The sequence below is a fragment of the Tursiops truncatus genome, chromosome 10 (assembly GCF_011762595.2).
Source record: "Tursiops truncatus isolate mTurTru1 chromosome 10, mTurTru1.mat.Y, whole genome shotgun sequence".
In the NCBI taxonomy this organism is placed as follows: Eukaryota; Metazoa; Chordata; class Mammalia; order Artiodactyla; family Delphinidae; genus Tursiops; species Tursiops truncatus.
Genome location: NC_047043.1, coordinates 50,569,107 through 50,592,288, shown reverse-complemented (window position 1 = coordinate 50,592,288; position 23,182 = coordinate 50,569,107). Strand labels below are relative to the sequence as shown.

Sequence of the window (23,182 nt, the reverse complement as noted above, 5' to 3'; positions counted from 1 at the left end):
GCCTCTCACTGTTGCAGCACACAGGCTCCGGACGCACAGGCTCAGCGGCCATGGCTCACGGGCCCAGCTGCTCCGCGGCACGTGGGATCCTCCCGGACCGGGGCACGAACCCGTGTCCCCTGCATCGGCAGGCGGACTCTCAACCACTGCGCCACCAGGGAAGCCCCTGTCCCATTTCTTGCTTTACTTCCTTGATTTGCTTCCATGGGTTTGCGGCTCTCCCCAGTAGAGTGTTAGCATTTAAACTTTACCTTAAATTCCATTTTCTAGGGAAACTGGGCTGAGACACCAAGGCCCACAGAAAGCATCTTACACTAAGGGACAATTTTAGATGCATTCCCTTAAGATCAGAAATAAGGCAGGGATGATTGATATCACCACTGTTGTTCAACACAATACTGCTGGCTCTAGCCAATGCAAAAAGACATAAGAAAGAACTAAAAGGGGCTTCCCTGGTGGCGCAGTGGTTGGGAGTCCGCCTGCCAATGCAGGGGGCACGGGTTCGTGCCCCGGTCCGGGAGGATCCCACGTGCCGCGGAGCGGCTGGGCTCGTGAGCCATGGCTGCTGGGCCTGTGTGTCCGGAGCCTGTGCTCTGTGGGGTGTGTGGGGTGTGTGGAGGTGTGGGGGTGTGGGGGGTGTGGGGTGTGTGTGGGGGTGTGTGTGGGGGTGGGGGGGGTGCGGCAGTGAGAGGCCTGTGTACTGCAAAAAAAAAAAAAAGAAATAACTAAAAGGTAAAAGGATAATAAGGGAAGAGATAAAATTGTCATTACTTGCAAAAGATATGCTCAACTGTATAGAAAACCCAACAGAATCAATAAACAAACTATCAAAATTTATAATGGTTTAACAAGGTCTCTAGAAAAAAGACCACCTTACAAGACTCAATAGCATTCATTCCTTACACTAGCGATAAACAACTATAAGGTATAATAGAAAGTGTATCTTTCATAAGTACAAAAAATATAAAGTATCTAGGAAGTAAGATATCAAGGAGGTACTCAAAACCTCTTTGGAGAAAATTTGAAAAACTTAAAAAAATAGAAAATGATCTGAATCAATGAAGAGAGAGTCCATAATATTGGACTGGATGATTTAATATTATAAAGATGCTAATTTCCTTCCAATTAGTAGGCTATATATTCAATGCAATCCAAGCAATATTCCAGTCGGATTTTTTTTAAAAGAAACCCTACCATCTTCCTATAAAATGTCTAAGGAAGGATACATGTCCATAAGGATTCATGTCACTAGGTTCACTTTGAAATAGAAAAGCCAGGCTTCATCTTCCCAGATATTAACACACACTACAAAGCAACAGTAACAAAACAGTATGGTAATCATGGATGAACAGACTGGCCCAAGGGGACAGAACAGAGAGCTCAGAAACAAACAAATCTTTGTGTACAGGAGAACTTGATAGATGGTAAAGTTGGCACAAATCAATAGAGAAAGGAAAAAGTGCCTTAGTATTGGAGAAAAATAAAATTGGGTCCTTACCTCACTTCGTTTATAAAACTGGACTACAGATGGACTAAGGTGCCCTGGAAAGATAAAAGTATAAAGTTAAAAGAAGGGAATTCCCTAGCGGTCCAGTGGTTAGGACTTGGCCCTTCCACTGCAGGGGGCACGGGTTCCATTCCTGGTTGGGGAATGAAGATCCTGCATGTCACGCAGTGCGGCCAAAAAATAATAAATTGAAAGAAATAAAGTTAAAAGAAGAAAATGAAGGAGAATATCTTTGTGATGGGAGTGGGGTTGAAGTATTTCTTAAGCAAGGCCCAGAAAACACAAACCAAAAGGTGAAAAAGTTAAATGGGTTATAGTACATAAAAATTAAGAATTTCTTTTCTTTTCTTTTTTTTTGGCTGCGCCGAGCATCTTACAGGACCTTAGTTCCCTGACCAGGGATCGAACCCTGGCCCTCAGCAGTGAAAGCAGAGTGCTAACCACTGGATGGCCAGGGAACTCCTAATAATTTATTTTAAATATGATACAAGTGACAAAGTTGACAGTTGTCTTACAGGGAGATTTTTACATCATCAAAAAGTGACACAGAAATACAATCTAGATTATAAAGCAAATCTAATAGAAAAATGCACATAGGGACTATCTAAATGGCCAGCATTGCTCAACTTGGTTATGTAACTGAGAAATGCAAAATAAAATGAGATACCGGGCTTCCCTGGTGGCGCAGTGGTTGAGAGTCCACCTGCCGATGCAGGGGGCACGGGTTCGTGCCCCAGTCCGGGAAGATCCCACATGCCGTGGAGCGGCTGGGCCCGTGAGCCATGGCCGCTGAGCCTGCGCGTCCGGAGCCTGTGCTCCGCAAAGGGAGAGGCCATAACAGTGAGAGGCCCGTGTACTGCAAAAAAAAAAAAAAAAAAAAGAGATACCACTTTATAGCCTCTGGGGTGGCAAATGTTAGCATCTGATGATTCCAAGTGTGGGTCTCTGGAGAGCAGCGTGCCCAAACTTAGGGATGCTGCATACACCCCATGACCCAGCCAGCCCACTCCTGGGTGAGGACTCCTGGGTGAGGACTCCTGGGTAAGTACTCCAGAGAAACTTACTCACAGCCCACAAATGGATGCGTCCATGGGTGTTCATCTCAGTATTCACCTGGTATTGGGCAGGTGGAGGCAACCAGGCTTTTAACAAGAGGAGGACGGAATAAGGACTATGGAACAGATCAACCTATGGGGTAACTTTCCACAGTTAGGTACTATAAACTTGATATCCAGGTGCATCCTGGGCAGATCTTATTTACTTATTTATTTAACTGAAGTATAGTTAATTTACAATGTTGTGTTAATTTCAGGTGTATAGCAAAGTGATTCAGTTATACATACATATATATCTATTTTTTTCACATTCTTTTCCCTAATAGGTTATTACGAAATATTGAGTATAGTTCCCTGTGCCATGCAGTAGGTCCTTGTTGGTTATCTATTTTATATATAGTAGTGTGTATATATTAATCCCAAACTCCTCATTTATCCCTCCCCCCCCCCTTTCCCCTTTGGTAACCATAAGCTTGTTTTCTATGTCTGTGAGTCTATTTCTGTTTTGTATATAAGTTCATTTGTATCATTTTTTTAAAGATTCCACCTATAAGTGATATTGTATGGTATTTGTCTTTCTCTGTCTTAGTTCACTTACTATGATAATCTCTAGGTCCATCCAGCTTGCTGCAAATGGTATTATTTCATCCTTTTTTATGGCTGAGTAATATTCTATTGTATATATGTACCACATCTTCTTTATCCATTCATCTGTTGATGGATATCTAGGTTGCTTCCACGTCTTAGCTATTGTACTAGGCAGATCTTAAAATCAGTGTTGACTGAAAGAAGCAGATTCAGATCCATGGACAATATGACTCCTGTATATTTTAACAAGGATATCAACATATGCAAAAGTACTTATCAAGTCCATTAAATCAGAGGAGGAGGGGAGAGAATAGGGGTGGGAACTGGAGAGAGAAAATAAGAGACTGATGTAGATGCTGGGAGTTGAGGATTATAATTAACTCAATTTCTGCACCTGTTTTCCAAAAACCAATTTAAAAAATTCTAGCCATCTTTTATTTTTTGTCTATAATATGCCCTGCATTGTTCTAGGGCCTTGACACACTTTGAAGCAGTTGTTTGTGCATCTATCGCTCTGCGAAGCTTCGAGGGTCTGGAGAGCACCCATGTTCCCCCCAAACCCCTACCCTCCATTGTTCCCTTGGTACCTGGCACAAGCAGGTGACAGTCTTGTTGAACGAAAACTCAGAACACTTTGGAAACCAGTTTATACATTCCTCAAAAGCTTAGAAGTGTAGAAAAACCAAAGAATGTGGTGCTTAGAACCAAGATTTTCTAAATCTCCTCCTGCATATTTTCAAGGCTCGAGGCTGGAAAGCAGGTCCTGTTTTTGGTGCTTGTGTTCTGTCTCCCTTGACTGGTTCCCTGTCTGTTCTCAGCTCTTTCCAGCTACCCTTTCTCTCTGGGCGGGAAAGTCAGCTGACCGTGGCATTGATGTGTAATCCTTCCTGGTGGTAGAAGTGAGAGGCCAGGAGTTCGCCTATCACAGCAATAATCCAGCGAAGGCGGGCCAGGGAACTGTGCTCTCCTGCTTCCACCCCTCCTTCTCCGGGGTTGGGGGGAGGTCAGGGGTCCGGGGGGGGGGGGGGGGCGGGCATCGGGGGCGGGCCCACACTGCCCTCAGGGTAAAGTCTCTACCTGATGTTCCAGATCTGCTCAGCCATCGGGCCTCAGCCTTTGCCACTTGAATTGGTATGATCTGCTTCTTTAACCAAGGGTACAACCATGGTCACACTTTCCGGCTTTTTAAATTCAATAATAAATGATTTTAAATAAAACAGTTAAAATGAAAACTAAATAAGGGAGTAATCAACAACGCTTTCTTATTCCTGGCTCCGGAGGCGTCACTTTGTAGCAGACACCATCTCCACCGACCTTGGGTCTGCCCCTCCCTGCTGTGCTGTAAATAACAACTCCTTTATCTCACTGTTTCAAACTCAGCTGTTGGCAGGGTGAACAGGTTGGAAAGCACTGTCAGCATTAACCCCTGTGCTCAGAGTTTCCACTCTGCCTCTCCAGACCCATGCTTCTCCCTTCTCCACCCTGCTCTGGGCCCTGGAAGGCCCACCTCTCCAGAGAGCATCCGCAGCCTTCCTCCCCTTCCACTTCCGTTTGGGTTCAGCCAGTGAAGAGACAAGCAAGAGAACTAGCCCGTTTCACTGTGCAGTCTGTTCCCTCCCAGGACCTGGAATGATACCACCCACTGCTAAATCCAGGTCCCTCCTCGAGGCCACCTTATGTCTCTGTAGCACTTTTATCTCTGGAGTCTCATTGTCCTTCCCTGCAACTCAGCATTGGTTGAAGGCCAGCCTTGTTCCCCTGAATGTTCTCAGGAAGTAGGATAGGATGGTTCAGGGCAAAGTCGACAAAATGGCTCTACTTCCTCTTCAAGGATCAGCTTTGCTCCATAACCAGGTGCCTTAGGAAGCGGCAGCCCCATGCAGCCTACTTGCCTTTCACTTGGGCATATATAGGAAGAACACGCCAATAACCCTTCCCTGAACAAAGAACACACACTCTAAGGTGACTGTGCGTTCCACCCTTCGATGTAGGAGAGTCCTACGTCAGTTCCTCCTCTCCCTCTTACGCCTTTGCCCAAGTCCTTACTGTGCGGTAAGGTAACCCCCCCTTCATTTGCCCAACTCCTGCTTTTCCCAGAGCGGGGTCTGCCTCGTGCAGGCAGTCTTCCTTAACCTAACTTACGTCTAAAGTAAATCCCCTAATTCGACACCTTTCCGCACTGTATTGTAATGACCTGATTATCTGTGGCCCTCACAGAGACATAAGAAAGTAAAAATTAGCACGGACTTTTAAAATCTACCTGGCCAGTCATCAGGCTGGGATAAAAACACAGATAAAATCTTTTCCAAAGTTAACAAAAATTAATCTCTCTCTCAAGGACACTGTAGCTATAGAGTGTTACAACAACTCCCTTCTTAGAGTGAGTACTGGTTTCTTACTCACTGAAGAATTTTTTCTCTAAAATAATAGACTATCAGAAACTTTGCTGTCTGGAATTATGTTAGTTAGAATGAAGCATCCACCACAAAAAAACAAATGATAGTTATGTGATGTGATAGAAGTGTTAGCTAAGGCTACGATGGCAATGAGATTGCAATACGTAAATGTATCAAATCAACATGCTGTGTACCTTAAACTTACATAATGTTATGTGTCAGTTATAATAAGAAACATTTTAAAAAGTGAAACATCCCACGGTGTGGGGTGGGGGGGAGGGGGGAGGCGCGTCTAAGTCATGACACAGAGAAAAGCCTCATTTACAAACCAGGTGCAGAGCTTACAATCCAGGTGCAAAACTTCGGATAACAGTATTCCAACGCTATCATAACTTTGTTTCCAAGTAAACAGGTCCCTGGGTCCACTTCATAGTCCAGGACTTACGATAATACCTTAACACAGCCCTGCTTTGCTTTGAGTCTATCAGTATACGGCTTCATTTACATTTCACCTAACCGCCATTCTTTCCCCCAGTCCTGTAACTCTCTCTTTTCCTTTGTTTGGTGAGATCCCCTATGAATTCTCTGATGTGCAGTCCCTCTGCCATACGTCAATGAACCTGACTTTGTCAGTCTGAGGTTTGTGCCTGGTGGTCTTGGGCTGATTGAGACAGCAATTCATCACAGCACCTAGAACACAGGATAAGAGCAATATCTGTTCAGTGGGTGAATGAGTGAGTGACACGTTCCCCTAGATAGACTAGTGTGAGGCAAGAAGTGTCCCTAGGCCCTGGCCAACTTGGATGGTTTAGATCAGGATTTTGGAGTCAGGGCTGCGTCTGAATCCCAACCTGCCATTTATTAATTATGTGAGCAAAACAAGTTTCTTACTTCTCTGGGTCTCAGTTTCCTCATCTCTAAAGGGATTATTATTATTATTTATTGAATATAATCATCCCTCTGTTACAGAATTGTTGTAATTATCAGAAAAGATTGTCCAAAGATTGAAAATGGACAAAAGAGGGACTTCCCTGGTGGTCCAGTGGTTAAGAATCCGCCTTGCGATGCAGGGGACACCGGTTTGATCCCTGGTCAGGGAACTAAGATCCCACATGCCGTGGGGCAACTAAGCCCGAGTGCCACAACTACAGAAACTGCATGCCGCAATGAAGAGCCTGCACGCTGCCACAAAAGATCTCGTGTGACCCAACTAAGACTCGATGCAGCCAAAAAAATATATATATATATTAAAAAAAAAAGAAAATGGACAAAACAGATTATTGGGTGTCCTATCAGGGAGTGCTTGCCATTGTTTAGGGGAACTCCTGAGATATGTTTCCATAGGGGTGTGCACATTTAATTGACTTGCTGTGGGAGAGACTTTTTTTTTAAACCACTCTCTGAGGGTAGAAATTAAGTTGAGAAAACTGATGGCTCATAGTAATGGAAATGGTTCCTGTTCATGGCACTGCCAACTAATTTTGTCTGATAGAGAATACAAATCTCTGTAATTCCAATTCTTATTTGAACCAGTTTTAACATCTTACCAGCCTCCTATAATTAACGAGTTGGATAAAACCTTTGACACGTGTTCATTTCACATGTGTACCTGAGTCATGATTTTACCTTTTGAGATTGTAATTTAGTATCATGAAGAGCAATGATGGGTGTGACATGCTTCCTCTGCTAGAGACCCTTGAGAAGTGGCTGTGATGATTATTTCATCGGCACACTGAGATAGGAGACAGAATGTGCCAACAGAGCAGCAAGGGCATAGGGAAGGGGTGAGGAAGGCGTAATTCTTTATTTTTAATGTACTAGAGATATATTTAATTAATTTATTTATTTACACATATCTATTCTTTTTTAAAAATAAATTTATTTATTTATTTATTTTGGCTGCGTTGGGTCTTCGTTGCGTGCGGGCTTTCTCTAGTTGCAGTGAGCGGGAGCTACTCTTTGTTGCGGTGCGTGGGCTTCTAATTGCAGTGGCTTCTCTTGCTGCGGAGCACGGGCTCTAGGCGCCCGGGCTTCAGTAGTTGCGGCACGTGGACTCAGTAGTTGTGGCGCACAGGCTTAGTTGCTCTGCGGCATGTGGGATCTTCCCAGACCAAGGCTCGAACCCGTGTCCCCTGCATTGGCAGGTGGATTCTTAGTCACTGCGCTGCCAGGGAAGTCCTCTATCTATTCTTTGCCAGATTCTTTCCCATATAGGTTATTTACAGAGTACTGAATATGTTTCCCTGTGCTATACAGTAGGTCCTTGTTGATTATCTATTTTATAAATAGTAGTGTGTATATGTTACTCCCAACCTCCTAACTGGAAGGGGTAATTCTCTTGGGACACATTCTGGCTGGCTGGATAAGCTTGCCCCTCATCTTAGGTGTCTCTTGTTTTCAAGCACAGAACCCCACCTGGAACAATGGTGGGGAGCTCATGCCACGAAGCATAGGTGGAATGGCCAGGCTTCAGGAAGAACAGACACCGACCTGGATCTGAGGGCATCTTTATTCAAGGACCCCAGTGGCACGGGATGTCTTCTCTCCCCCTCTGAACTCTGCCTGTTTGTTGGCTTGATTCTCTATTCCTGCCATGGACCTTGTCCACGCAGCCAGGAACATGGCTGCCAAGGCTCCCAGGACCCACTCCCCAAGGCTGCCACCAGGAAAGAAGGACGGTCTCTCCTCAGTCCCAGTTCCATGGCTCTCCAGGGAGGACTCTGTGTGGTCTAGTTTGACAAGCTGCCCATCTTAGAGTCTTCAGCTGTGACCATGTAAGAAAAAGGTCTTTGCTGTGAACCACGTGGCTGGAGACAGTGGGGGAGCAGTTCCAGGAAGAAGAGAGAGATGCTGAGCAGAGAAGGTGAGATGTTGGAAACTGGAGTGTAACCTACATGGAACTGGCATTGAGGGGGGACAGCTAACAATGTGAAAGGAGGAACAGTCGGGGTAGGGGCTGACACACTGTGCTGAGAATAGTGCCATGATTTTGCACAGAAGATGTTGCGGAAATACCTGTAGAATGAGTGAGGTAAGCGATGGGCTTATATAGGTGTATTCATTACCCTTCACACGTGGGTCAGTATGCTGGCCTCCTTACAGGTGTCAGTTAGCCCTCACAGAGGCCCTCTGGAGAGGTATGATGGTCTTTACCTGCCACTCAGTTTTGGATAAGGAAGCCCACAGAGGTCATATAGTTATTGAAGTAGCAGAACCAACTGGAGGCAATTTGATCCTAAATACCATTTGGAATGGACCTTTGGTTTTGTAAGCACGTATTATAATATAATATAAGCTTGGACATGACTCTGATCTTAATTTTCCTCCTTTATCTCAAGTGCTAACTCACCTGAGCAGAATGACCATGCCACAGTGAAGGTGTAAGGAAGGGAGGGAGGCTGACACGTGTATAAGACCCAGGAAAATGAACACCATTTACCAGGTACAGGAAGAAAGCCTTGAATAGAATAACCTGGTACGATTAAGGAAGGCAGAATGAAGGCTGAAGTTTCCGACAGGGAGATAATCTCCCCATGAAGACAATCATTAGACCATGTGACTCAAACCTTGAGGAACGGCCAGGGTCACAGCTCTAGATGTTAAAAAGGAAAACGAATTAGTCTTGAAGAGGCCTCTCAGGAACATTTCGGCACTGAACTCAGGTGAGGGAATTGAATGATCCCTTTCACGCCCTGTCTTTAGGGCCGGTTCTGTGACGGCAGTGAAATTATTTAGAGTCTGATTGGAGAGTTCCATTATAAAACAGAGTGCTCTGTGGGTCGTACTTCCCTGGGTGGTGGGTGTGCCTGGGAAAGGCAGAGCTGTCAGGGTAGTGATCCTATTCCTGACACCGGGGTATAGTTGAGACAGCCAGATTTTCTGAACCCCATAGCAAGATAGATGAATGGCTAATGATTTTTTTTTTTTTTTTTTTTTTTTTGCGGTACGCGGTCCTCTCAGTGTTGTGGCCTCTCCCGTTGCGGAGCGCAGGCTCAGCGGCCATGGCTCACGGGCCCAGCCGCTCCGCGGCATGTGTGACCCTCCCGGACCGGGGCACGAACTCATGTGCCCCGCATCGGCAGGCGGACTCTCAACCACTGCGCCACCAGGGAAGCCCCTAATGATTTTTTTTTAAATGATTTTAAAATATCTTTTTGGAAACAACCTCCTGGGGCATAAATAGGTAATCAGATTTATTGAAAAGAAAGAAAAAATTGGGGGCCATATCATCACCGTTGACATAGGGGAACCTAGTGGGGAAGGGGCTAGCAAGGCAGAGAAAATGATACTTTTGCTCCGTGCCACACCTCAGGTGACTACTGCAGCCCGGGTACAGCCTGTCCCTGGAGTTAAAATAATACCATCAAGAGAGCAGAGGGGAGATAGCTGATCAAGCCTGTAAGTCCCAGAGCAATGCTGACAGCAAAGCAGGACCAAAGGAAAAGTAAAAATTAGGCCCTCTCCTGGAGATTATCATCTGTATCTGACTGATTTGAATTTCGCAAATTATGCCCCTCCTTTTTCTCTTTCATGCATCTTCCTCAAACTTGCATTTTCTTATGAATGCAGATTAGTTAAATAGATGTTAAAGATCCATTTATTCTAAAGTGTGAATGACTACCCAAAGCTGGTGGGTACTCTCATTTGGAAAAATAAATTTTATTTATCCAAAACTCTCTCAGTTCTTGAAAAAGAACTGAGATAGTTGGAAACTCTCCAGTAATGGTGGAGATCTACCATAACCAAAGGGGGAAGAACTCTATACGGACAGAAAAACCAATAGACATGGGCTATTAAGGGAAAATCAGGAACAGGAGACTAGAGCCAAAGAGGGAAGAGGTGGAGTTCCCAATATGGACTGAATTAATGGGTAGCCAGTTGGAAAGAACAGCTTTAAAACAGGAAATCCAAATTACCTTATTTGTCATTTATGTATCAAAAATCAAAAATATCCAATGAAAGAGACAAGGTGATTGGAAATTGCTTACGGGTTCTGCTGGTGACAGAATGAAGTATCTCAAGCCATGCGATCCCAAATTAATATACTTGTGAAGTTCTCTTTCTCAGTTGTAAATAAACCCAGTGCTTGGGGGCAACTCTCTGCTGAAATTCTGACTGTTAACAATTCTCCCTTGCCAGCAAGAAATCAACTGACTCAGTGCTCATGTGGAATATTTTGTGAGTAGTTTTCATTTGACGGGCTGAACCACCAGTGGTGAGGTATGCTGATGGGGAGTATAACTTGATGGTGAGGACATTTTTTCTCCCTTCCTTTTCATTTGGGGGAGAAATGCTGAAAGGAAAACAAAAACCCAAACACACCCTCTCATTTTTTGGTACTTTACTATTCACAAAGCATAACACAAAATATCTTATTTGAGCCTTAAAACAGCATCCACATTTTTCTGATGAAAACACTGGGGCTCCAAGAGAGAGAGTTGGTTACTTCCATGGCAAGGAAGAGGCAAAGCTGGATGCACATTCAAGTCCACTGGACCCCAAATGCCACTAAGCCCCAGCCCTTCCATCTCCCATCCCCAAATATTTGTTTGATGAAATGTGTTATAAGCAGACTATCTGATGTGGAAAGCTAAATACGAAATTCTCCTTGTGTCTGGCATCTGCCAATTCACTAACTCCTCTCTGTCTCTAAAAATGAATCATGTCCCTAAATGATCATAAGACTACTAGAACTTAAACACTGTCTATTGCAACTGTAATAGTCATACTTATGGGGCTCTGCTAGGCACATACATCGGGCATGCTTTTATAGCCAGAAATAATTTACTGCATAATGTCTGCCAGTAAATTGGAGCATATGATGATCCTAAATGTGTCTTGTCAGGAAGTAAACCATTCAGCTGTAGAAAGGGCACGATATCTGTATATAAAGGCATCCACCTTTGCATCAAGATGAATCTCCACGATCATCGCCTTCCTTTTGGCTTCTATCCCACTGTGAGTGGGGAGCCTTGTGGGGAGAAGGGGAGAAGCCCTTTGATTTTCCTTAAGTTCTCCAAGATTCACAAGCTCCCTGTTATTTGAAATGAAGTTCTCACAACAATGAGCTTTCTATCTCCTGTCCAGAGATACTTGTCAAGTTTTTGTTTGTTGTTGTTTTAGGATATTGAGTATAGTTCCCTGTGCTATACAGTAGGACCTTGTTGTTTATCCATCCTATATATACTAGTTTGCATCTGCTAATCCCAAACTCCCAACCCTTCCCTCTCCCATCGCCCCTTTTGGCAACCACAAGTCTGTTCTCTATGTCCATGAGTCTGTTTTTGTTTTGTAGATAGGTTCATTTGTGTCGTATTTTAGATTCCACATGTAAGTGATATCATATGGTGTTTGTCTTTCTCTTTCTGATTTACTTCACTTAGTATGATAATCTCTTGGTCCATGTTTGTTTGTTTTTATTTATTTTTTAAATTCTGCACTCTCTGGAGAGGAGTATGGGATCTCTCTATTTATTGCTTTTTGGTCTTTTGCTTCGGGCAATTTTGTATTCTTTCTTTAGTAGTTTCAAACTACAGAAATTGACCCGAATGTTAGGATTAATCCAAAAATAAACTTCAATACATGGCAGTTGCTTGTCTCTGGAATTTCTCTCTTTCCCTTGACTGGGTAGTACAAAGATACATCATAGATTTCCAGTAGAGTGGTCTGTTCTCTTTCTAAACTTTAGGAAAACCAATTCTTAGATCTGTGGATAAAAGCCTTAAGGTCCACGAACCCCCTTTCTTCCTTGGAAATTTATATCTTAAAAAAATTCTTCAGATCAGAGCATAGGTTGGCTCATATGTAGAGGTTGAGAAACCCTCCAAGTAAAAGAACCCACAATCATGTCGTTGTTCTCTTGCATGGGAGGGCAGAGAGAAATCACAGTCCTCCCCAGCAGATTGCAGCAAAAGGAATGTTACAATTCTCAGTTAAATTTAAAAGGTTTCCTGGGGCAGATGTTTTTCTTTGTAGGAATGCTACATTGTTTTTTTTTTTTTCATTTTTATGTCTCTGGAATATTTTGCCTATTTCAGTAATCTGCCAGTCTGGTTATATGGGCTTAGCCACTGGGAAGCTGGCATAACTATTGTGCAGACCACTTAACACTGAATTGAAGTGGACTCCTGTGAAGAACATTCAGCATGAGACTGGGGCTCCGGCTCTACCACCAGCTCACAGTGTGACCCTGGGGACGTCTCTTCCTCTTTCTGGGTTTCATTTTCCTTTTCAGGAAAATTCCGAGATTGGCTTCATCTTCTCTTTCCAGCCTTTCATAGAGCATTTGTCGGATGTCGAGTTGGGAAGGGGACATGTCGTGGATGGTCACTAGTGGCGGCTTTGTACCACAGGTACCTTAAGCATTCACTGCACGTGTATTTCACTGCATCTTTGGACGGGGGTTTTCTATGGATTTTTAAGCTGGGGTATTTGCTTTGTGGCCTTTCATGAGCCTCAACATTGTTGCAGAACAAATGAATGTCTAGATTGTTTCTTCCTTTAGCAGTAGCACAGCTGACATTCGTATTACACTTTTAGTTTAAAAAGAATTTTCACATTTGGTGTCGCATTTAGACTCAGACACTCACTGAAATGTAAACGGAGGATAGTTATAGAAAAGACACTGGTATTCCTTCCTAAAAGGTCTGAGTAGGGCTTCCCTGGTGGCACAGTGGTTAAGAATCCACCTGCCAATGCAGGGGACACGGGTTCGATCCTTGGTCCGGGAAGATCCTACATGCCGCGGAGCAACTAAGCCCATGCGCCACAACTACTGAGCCTGCACTCTAGAGCCGCAAGCCACAACTACTGAGCCCCCGCGCCTAGAGCCTGTGCTCTGCAACAGAGAAGCCACCGCAATGAGAAGCCCATGCACCGCAACGAAGAGTAGCCCCCACTAGCCGCAACTAGAGAAAGCCTGCACGCAGCAAAGAAGACCCAGTGTAGCCATAAATAAATAAATAAATAAAAAGAAAAAAGGTCTGAGTAATATCAATCAATCAGTAAATAAAAAGGTCTGAGTAATATCACCTGGGAACCCTAAAGATTTGAGCAGGGGATGATAAGTATGCAGGTAGGAAGACATTCATCCATCCTTCCTTCCATGCACCCATGCATCCATCCATCGTCCTTGCATCTATTCGTCCTTCTGTTCCCTGACATAGGGAACCCATTCCCTAACGTGAAGGTAACCTGGCACTTGACCTCATATCTTTTTTTCTTTCTTTTTAAAAATTTGTTTAAAATTTTTACATTTAATAAAATTCACTCTTTTTTGGTGGACAGTCTATGAGTTTTGACAAGTGGATAGAGTCCTTATAACCACTGCCATAATCCTCCTACAGAGCAGGTCCATCACCCCACCCCACTCCAAAAAATCCTCTCCAGCTGACTCTGTAGTCAGACCCTGGCTTCACCCTTACCTCTCGGCAACCACTGATCTGTTCCTTGTCCCTGTACTTTTGCCTTTTCCAGAGTGTCCTATAAATGGGATCACATAGTACGTGCTTCAGTCTGGCTTATTTTTCTTAGCATAATGCATTCAAGATTTACTTGTGCTGTTGCAGGGATCAACAGTTTGCTCTCTCTTATTGCTGAGTAGTTGTCCGTTGTATGAATGTATGTTTTGTTTTGTTTTCAGTTCATTCCCCAGTTGAGGGATACTCGGGTTGTTTCCACATTTTGATGATTATGAATAAAGCAGCAATAAACATTCTTCTAGAGGTTTTATTGTGAACATAGACTTTTGTTACATTTAGATAAACATCCAAAGTGGGATAACGGGGTTGTATTTGTTGTTGCTGTCATTGTTGTTGTTCTTTCACTTGTATTTAATTGAGGTAACATAGATTTATAACATTATATAAGTTTCACGTGTGCAACATTATATTTCTACTTCTGTATACCCTACAATGTGCTCACATCCAAAAATTTGGTTTCCATCCCGTTTACCCATTTCACCCTCCCTCCCGGCCCCTCCTCCTGTGGTAGCTACTACTCTGTTCTCTGTATCTTTGTGTTTGTTTTTGTTTGGTTTGTTCATTTATTTTGTTTTGTTTGTTTGTTTTTTATCAATATTTTTATTGAAGTATAGTTTATTTACAATGTGTTAATTTCTGCTGTACAGCAAAGTGATTCAGTTATACATATATACATATATATATATGTAAACATTCTTCTTTAAAATAATCTTTTCTGTTATGGTTTATCATAGGATATTGTATATAGTTCTCTGTGCTATACAGTAGGACCTTGTTGTTTGCTTGTTAGTTTTTTATATTCCACATGTTGATGAAAATAACCAATAAACAATCTATAAAAGGAATAGAAAAGAGTTTTATTTGAGCCAAACTGAGGACTATAGCCCTGAAGACAGACGCTGCACAGTTTTATGTCTTGTCAGAACAAAGAACATCAAACAAGTCAGGGAAACATTCCTTCAAGGTTTCAAAAAATAGATCAGCATGTACACAGCAAGTCAGCATGGCCTTGGCACCTGGGAAGGGAGTCTTATTGCCAGAGGAGGACCAACATTGGTGTCCCACGAAGGGAGGCATTTCATCTTTATTTTTTTTATTTTTTATTTTTTTCTTGCGGTACGCGGGCCTCTCACTGTTGTGGCCTCTCCCGTTGTGGAGCACAGGCTCCGGACGCGCAGGCTCAGCGGCCATGGCTCACGGGCCCAGCTGCTCCGCGGCACGTGGGATCCTCCCGGACCGGGGCACGAACCCGCGTCCCCTGCACCGGCAGGCGGACTCACAACCACTGTGCCACCAGGGAAGCCCCTAATCTTTATTTTTAACGTGGACATTCTTGACTTCTGGTCAATGTGCCCTTTTCCTTAATAATTAAAGGAGATGTACAATGTATGTTTGATAAGCCACAAACAGGCTGTTTTAGCATGAAATTCAAGTGCATTCATGTATAAGCCAGAATGACTTCTTATATCTCCATATGTGAAAATTTCTTTTACTACACATATGAGTGAAATCATAGTCTTTGTCTTTCTCTGTCCTATTCACTTGGTAAGTGTATGTTTAACTTTAGAAAAAACTGCCAAAAAGTTTCCCAAAGTGGCCGTCCTAGTTTGCATTCTCGCCAGCAATGTATAAGTGTTCCAGTTACTCTAAGTCTTCACTAGCACGTGGTATCATTAGTTTTTTGTGGTGTGTGTGTGTGTCTGTGTTTAGCCATACCAATAGGTATGTAGTATATCATTGTAGTTTTAATTTGTATTTCCCCAATGACTAAAGATGTTGAGCATCTCTTCATGTACTTATTTGTCATCTGTATATCACATTTGATGATTATTTAAAACTTCCACCATTAAAAAAATAAGGCTGTTTATTTTCTTAGTTCTACATTTTTAGAGTTCTTTACATATTCTGGGGACAAGTCCTTTGTCAGGTACATGACTTGTAAATATTTTCCTCAGCCTGTGGCTTGTCTTTTCATTCTCTTGTCAGTGTCTTTGCAGAGCAAAAATTTTAAAATTTTGATAATGTCAAATTTTCAATTTTTAACAATATATTATGCTTTTGTTGTAGTATCTGAGAACTATTTCCCTAATCCAAGTTCATAAAGCTTTCTCCTATGTTTTCTTCCTAAAGTTTAAGAGTTTTACCTTCCACATTTTGGTTTATGATTCATTTTGAGTTAATTTTTGTATAAGGTGTAGGTAAGGTTCTTCTTTTTTTTTTTGCATATGAATGTCCAGTTGTTCTAGCATCATTTGTTGAAAAGATCACCTAGGTAGGCTCAATGTAATCACAAGAATTCTTGTAAGAGGGACACAGGAGGGTCAGAATCGGAAGGAAATGAAACGACAGAAGCAGAGGTTGGGGTGATGCCATTGCTGGAGGGGCCATGAACCAAGGGATGCAGGTGCCCCTAGAAGCTGGAGAAGGCAGGAAACTGTCTCTCCCCTAGAGCCTTCAGAAAAAATACTGTACTGCCTGCTAATACTTTGATTATAGCCTGTAAGACCCATTTTTGAATTTCTGACTGCCAGAACTGTAAGATAATAAATTTGTATTGTTTTAAGCCACCAAGTTTATGGTACTAGTTTACAGCAGAAACAGGAAACTAATACAGAAAGCTCCATTGAATTGTGTTTGCACTTCTATCAAAAGTCAATTGGCTATTCTGTAGAACTATTTCTAGATTTTCTATTCTCTTCCATTTTTCTATGTGTCTATGCTTTTGTCAATACTACATTGATATATCTTTTTTTTTTTTTTTTTTTTGTGGCACACGAGCCACTCACTGTTGTGGCCTCTCCCATTGTGGAGCACAGGCTCTGGACGCGCAGGCTCAGTGGCCATGGCTCACGGGCCCAGCCGCTCCGCGGCATGTGGGATCTTCCCGGACCGGGGCACGAACCCGCGTCCCCTGCATCGGCAGGTGGACTCTCAACCACTGCGCCACCAGGGTAGCACCTGATATATCATTTTTATTTTAACCTGCCCTGAGTTATTTTATTTTCCCTGCTTCATATCTTCAGGATATGAAAATTTGGTCAAGGGTAGTGAAAAGGAAACAAAAAGATAAAAATTACAAAACGACAACTTTCAAGGTAGCCATCTGTATTAGTTAATTACTGCTGAGTAAAAAATTATCCCAAATTTAGTGGCTTAAAACAGAAACACTTACTGTCTCACAGTTTCTGAAGGTTGGGAATCTGGAAGCAGCTTAGCTGGGTGGTTCTGCCTCAGGGTCTCTCATGAGGTTGCAGCCAAGCTGTCTGTCAGGGCTGCAGTCATCCTGAGGCTTGACTGGGGTGGATGTGCTTCCAAGGTCCCTCATGTGGCGGTCAGCTGGCCTCTGAAAACCTGCCTCCAAGATGACTCACATAGTGGCTGGCATGCTTTAATTCCTCTCTGTAGGCTGCCTGGGTGTCCTTATGACATGGCAGCTGGCTTCCCTAGTGCAAATGATGAGAGACAGAAACAGAGAGAACATTCACCTAAGACAGAAACCATTGTCTTTTTATAACATAACCTTGGACATGATGTCTCATTACTTCTGCCAATGTTCTCTTCACTAGAAGTGGGTCACCAAGTCTATTCCACACTCAAGGGGAGAGGAATTAAGCTCCATCTCTTGAGAAAGTATCACAGAATTTGTAGACATATCATTGAAACCACTATAGTCTGGCCACAAATTATTTATATCCCTCCCACATGCAAAACACAGTCGTCCACTCAAGGGCCCCTAAGAGTCTCCTCCCATCACTACACCAGCTTGAAGTCAGAATCACGTCCTCTAAGCTGAGTCCAGGAGAGGAGAGGATGCTCAGGGGTAGCTATTTAAGATCAGCTTCTTGAGTTCATTCCTGCAACCTGTGAAACTGAAGAAAGGCTGTCTGCCCCCTCCCCCCGTCAACAGACAGTGGTCAACAGACACAGACACAGGATAGCCGCTCTGATATTCCTGTTCAAAAAGGGGGAAATGGGAAGCAGGAAGGAATCAGTGGTCCACGGTGATTCTAAAATCCAGTCAACAAGTTGTAATCCTCTTTCGTGTCCCTTGATTGCATCTCAAGACCTGGGAATAATTCTCCCGTGGTCCTTGGCTCCCTCTCCAAACCCTTGGTTTTGCCTCCCAGTCAAACTTCCCTCTTCACAAGAGGTACTCTGTTTTCCTAACCCCAGTTCATAAAGATTTCTCCTATGCTTTCTTTTAAAAGTGAATATTTTTGTTTCACCTTTTAGTTTTTGATTCCTTTTGAGGTTTTTTTTTTTTTTTTTTTTTGCGGTACGCAGGCCTCTCACTGCTGTGGCCCCTCCCGTCGCGGAGCACAGGCTCCGGACGCGCAGGCCCAGCGGCCATGGCTCACGGGCCCAGCCGCTCCGCGGCACGTGGGATCTTCCCGGACCGGGGCACGAACCCGTGTCCCCTGCATCGGTAGGCGGACCCTCAACCACTGTGCCACCAGGGAAGCCCTGAACCTGTTTTTGAATAAGATAATCTGTAACTATATTTCTGCATAGAAAAATGTCTGGAAGAACATACACATAACTTATTAACAGTGGTTTCCTCTGGGGAGGTGTTACAAATATATTTCACTTTCTATTGTACATTGTATCTTTGTGTATATGAATCTTTACAAATGATCATCCATTTAAATAAATTAATCATCAAAACATGACATAATTTCCATTTTGGAAAAATGTCAATATAATGTATATATGGCTGTATTGCGAAGTTGCTTATGACCATTGCAGTAATTTGATTTTCCTGGATATAACCCCCAGGGCGGTCCTGATGGAGCTGCTAGTTCACAGGGTGATGGGCTGTCCCTACTCCCACTGTGGTGTTTCCATCTTCCCAGCGGCTGGTAAAGTTGCGAGTATATACTGCTGCTGAAGTCCAGGCAGTGAATTTGTAAGAACATTGGACTTGGCGTCAGAAGACCTGAGTTCAGGTTTAGTATTGGCTTCTCTTTTCTGAGTTTCTGTTTCTTCCCCAGTAAAACTGCACTTCATTCATCAAACAATAAACATTTATTGAGGATTATGGCGTGCAGGCCCTGTGGCTGGATGCTAGGGGCCCAAGCTCCTGCCCTGCTTCTCTCCCAGTGGTGATGGGAGAATCAATTCCTACATGAACAAAAGTGTAACAAGAAATGGAATTCCAGGCACTGAGCTGTACTTTCAGTGGTTTCATTAAGTAGAAGAAAGAAGACTGAATCCATTATGAAGCAAGTGGAATAGTTTAGTGGTAAAGAACTCAGGCTCACTAGCCAAACTGCCTGAGTTTAAAATCTAGCTCCAGCAGGGTTTGGGGGGGAGGCTGCTTTTTTTTTTTAAAGTGGTTTAAGCCAGATATTATAAATATATTTAATTAAGAAAAAATTTTTTGGCTGCACTGTGTGGCATGTGGGATCTTAGTTCCCTGACCAGGGATCGAACCCATGCCCCTGCATTGAAAGCATAGAGTCTTAACTACTGGACTGCCAGGGAAGCTCCTTAAAATTTTTTTTATTTAAAAAAATTTTTATTGAAATATAGTTGATTTACAATGTTGTGTTAGTTTCAGGTGTACAGCAAAGTGATTCGGTTATACATATATGTGTATGTATATACATATATTTCTTTTTTAGGTCCTTTTCCATTATACAGGGGATGTTGCTTAATTTTTTTTTTGAAATAAAAATTTTTTTTTTTAGTAAATTTATTTATTTATTTTTGGCTGCGTTGTGTCTTCGTTGCTGCGCAGGCTTTCTCTAGTTGCAGCAAGAGGGGGTCTTTGTTGCGGGCTTCTCACTGTGGTGGCTTTGCTTCGTTGCAGAGCACAGGCTCTAGGCACACGGGCTTCAGTAGTTGTGGCACGCGGGCTCAGTAGTTGTGGCTTGCGGGCTCTAGAGCGCAGGCTCAGTAGTTGCGGCGCACGGGCTTAGTTGCTCCACGGCATGTGGGATCTTCCCGGACCAGGGCTTGAACCTGTGTCCCCTGCATTGGCAGGAGGATTCTTAACCACTGCGCCATCAGGGAAGCCCTAAAATAAATTTCTATTTCTCCTTGTAGAACAAGAATAAAATTTTTTACATCTTGCCCTATTTTTGCTGAACATCTCTTTGATTCAGTTTTTCTCCACCTGTAAAATAGGAACAGGAACAGTACACAGCTCATGTGGTTGTTGTAAAGATTAAACGAGTTACGATGTATAAAACACTTGGCATAGTGCCTGGTACATAGTAAGTGCTCAATAAATATTAGCTATGATTGTTATTATTTGGGATGGAGAACACATTAGATCAGTTGTTTCTAACACAAATGTGACCAAGTTGAAACAGAGGGTGATCTGCTTGTGACAAACTTCTCTCCACTTGTGGCTTCATGTATGGCATCTGGCCAACCATGTCAGTGACTAATTACTTTTTCTAAAATTTATTTTGGGACTTCCCTGGTGGCGCAGTGGTTAAGAATCTGCGTGCCAATGCAGGGGACGGGTGTTCGAGCCCTGGTCTGGGAAGATCCCAGATGCCGCAGAGCAATTAAGCCCGTGCACCACAACTACTGAGCCTGTGCTCTAGAGCCCGCGAGCCACAACTACTGAGCCTGCGTGCCACAACTACTGAAGCCCACGTGCCTAGAGCCTGTGCTCTGCAACAAGGGAAGCCACTGCAATGAGAACCTGCACACCGCAACAAAGAGTAGCCCCCACTCGCTGCAACTAGAGAAAGCCTGCGCACAGCAAAGACCCAATGCAGCCAAAAATGTAAAATAAATAAATAAAAATAAATAAAATGCTGTGAATTCAGAACACAAAAATAAAAAAAATTATTTTATTGAAGTATAGTTGATTTACAATGTTGTGTTAATTTCTAGTACTATTTACTCTTGCTGGTCCATGAACATCCTCTTATGACTTTATGTGCCGTTGACAAGAATGACAGTGCCAGCTAGAAGAGGGGGTTCCGGAAACAGTTACTGGAAACTCCAGACCAGCTCTCTGGGTCCATGTGGAGAAACTGTGGTAGTCAGGTCCCTACTCGGGGTGACTATTTCTGCCCATTATTTGAAGAGGTGTGGTGTGTTTGTCCTTTTGCTCCAATTATGTATGGCTTCCACTCACAAAGTCTTCACATGGTCCAAGATGGCTGTTAGATTTTCAGTTATTCTACTTACACTTGTATTTTTCTTAATGATTTATGCAATCTGGGTGAGTTAAGGAAATAAGTCCTTGTTTTGGGCATGTATGTTTTGCAAATATTTTTGCGAAATTATTATGTCTTTTGTTCTCAAATTGTTTTTCCAACATGAAGAGAATTCTGCAGATATCTTTTCTTCACTTGCTATTCTACAGTGGGTCAAGGAAAGCTTTCTAGAAAAAGTGACTTTAAATTTAAAACTCCAGTGATCCAGCAATCCCACTCCTGGGCATATTTCTGGAGAAAACTCTAATTCGAAAAGATACATGCACCCCAATGTTCACAGCAGCACTATTTACAATAGCCAAGACATGGAAGCAACCTAAATGTCCATTAACAGATGAATGGATGAAGATGTAGTACAGATATACCATGGAATATTACTCAGCCATAAAAAGAATAAAATAATGCCATTTGCAGCAACATTGATGGACCTAGAGATTATTATTACTAAGTGAGGTAAGTCAGACAGAGAAAGACAAACATCATATGATATCACTTATATGTGGAATCTAAAATATGATACAAATGAACCTATTTATGAAACAGAAACAGACTCACAGACATAAAAAACTTATGGCTACCAAAGGGGAGAGGGGGTGGGGGAGGGATAAATTAGGAGTTTGGGATTAGCAGATACAAACTACTATATACAAAATAGATAAACAACAAGGTCTTATTGTATAGCACAGGGAACTATATTCAATATCCTGTAATAAACCATAATGGAAAAGAAAAGGTATATATATATATATAACTGAATCACTTTGCTGTACACCTGAAACTAACACAACATTGTAAATTGACTATACTTCAATTAAAAAAACAAACAAAAACAACAACAAAAAAACCCAATTCTATGGGTGAGAAGCACAAGCCTGGTGAAGAGGCGGGGAAGAGTGGGGACATGTGTGCTCCTCTCTCTGTCATGGTCTTGCCTCTTCTTGCAGCACATCTGCTCCATGCACCTCTTGCTACTGACTTACCTCTTTGGCCATTTCTGATCCCACACAGCTGGCTTGCTCTCGCTCCACCCTGGCTTCTATGGTCTGAATATTTGTCAACCACAGTTTCTGAGAAACTCCCTCAATCATGTTCTACATAAGTGTATTTGACATAAATTACTACCAGGACTGGGATGCAGGAAAATTAGAGTTATGATATCTCATTTGTTTTTTTTTGTGACTTGATCAAATTACTCACTTTCCCTATAAAATTCCTACACTGTCTGCAAGAGTAATTAAAGCATTATATGAAGTAATACAAGGCCACAATGCATTGGAAAAAAATTTTTTTTCTTCTTTTTGGCAGAGGGTTTTGAATCCTTTATCAATATCCACCCAATTCCTATGTTGAAATCCTAATGCCCAATGTGATGGTATTAGGAGGTGGGGCCTTTGAGAGGTGCTTAGTTCATGAGGGTGGGGTTAGTGCTCTTATAAAAGAGACCCCACAGAGCTCCCAAGACCCATCTGCCACATGAGGACACAGTGAGAAGTCTGAGGCTTGGAAGAGGGTTCTCACCAGAACCTGAACATGCCGGCACCATGATCTTGGACTTCCAGCCTCCAGATCTGTGAGAGAGAAATTTTTGTTGCTTACAGGCTCCCAGTCTGTGGTATTCTGTTACAGCAAGCTGAACAGACTAGCACTCTGACCTTGACTAGTCCTTTCAGTGTAGCCCCTCTCCCCTTCAACTAGACTATCTCAAGGGTCTCAGTTTTTTAGTCCAAGGTGAGAAGTCACAGGTGGGCTGGGTAGGTGGTAGAGGTTCGATAATATGAAATAAGATGATGGCACCTCCCACTTTTAGCCGGACCCGCAGGTGGCAGGCCCCCACGAGGGGTGCTGTGTGGGCATATAACGACTGACGGTTATTGTTCAGTATGTGCCCACCTCCCAGTCCTCATGCCAATGAAGGGCTTCAAGATCGCTCACACACTGACCAGCTGGCTCAAGGAAAGTTATGCTGTGGGACAAA

At 43.0% G+C, this 23,182-nt stretch overlaps 1 protein-coding gene across 6 annotated transcripts in view; it reads left to right on the top strand.

Moving 5' to 3' along the window:
- Positions 1 to 23,182, top strand: part of OSBPL10 (oxysterol binding protein like 10) — a 376,374-nt gene that overhangs the window by 65,756 nt on the left and 287,436 nt on the right. For 2 of the 6 annotated variants that reach the window (XM_033864521.2, XM_073810941.1), the window contains one exon: positions 18,803 to 18,972. The exons of 3 other annotated variants lie outside the window; for them this stretch is intronic. The gene's annotated coding sequence lies outside the window, so the exon portion shown is untranslated. Of the gene's footprint in view, positions 1 to 12,565; positions 12,899 to 18,802; positions 18,973 to 23,182 lie in introns of those variants that run through there. One more of the 6 variants, XM_073810943.1, reaches the window with a different exon arrangement.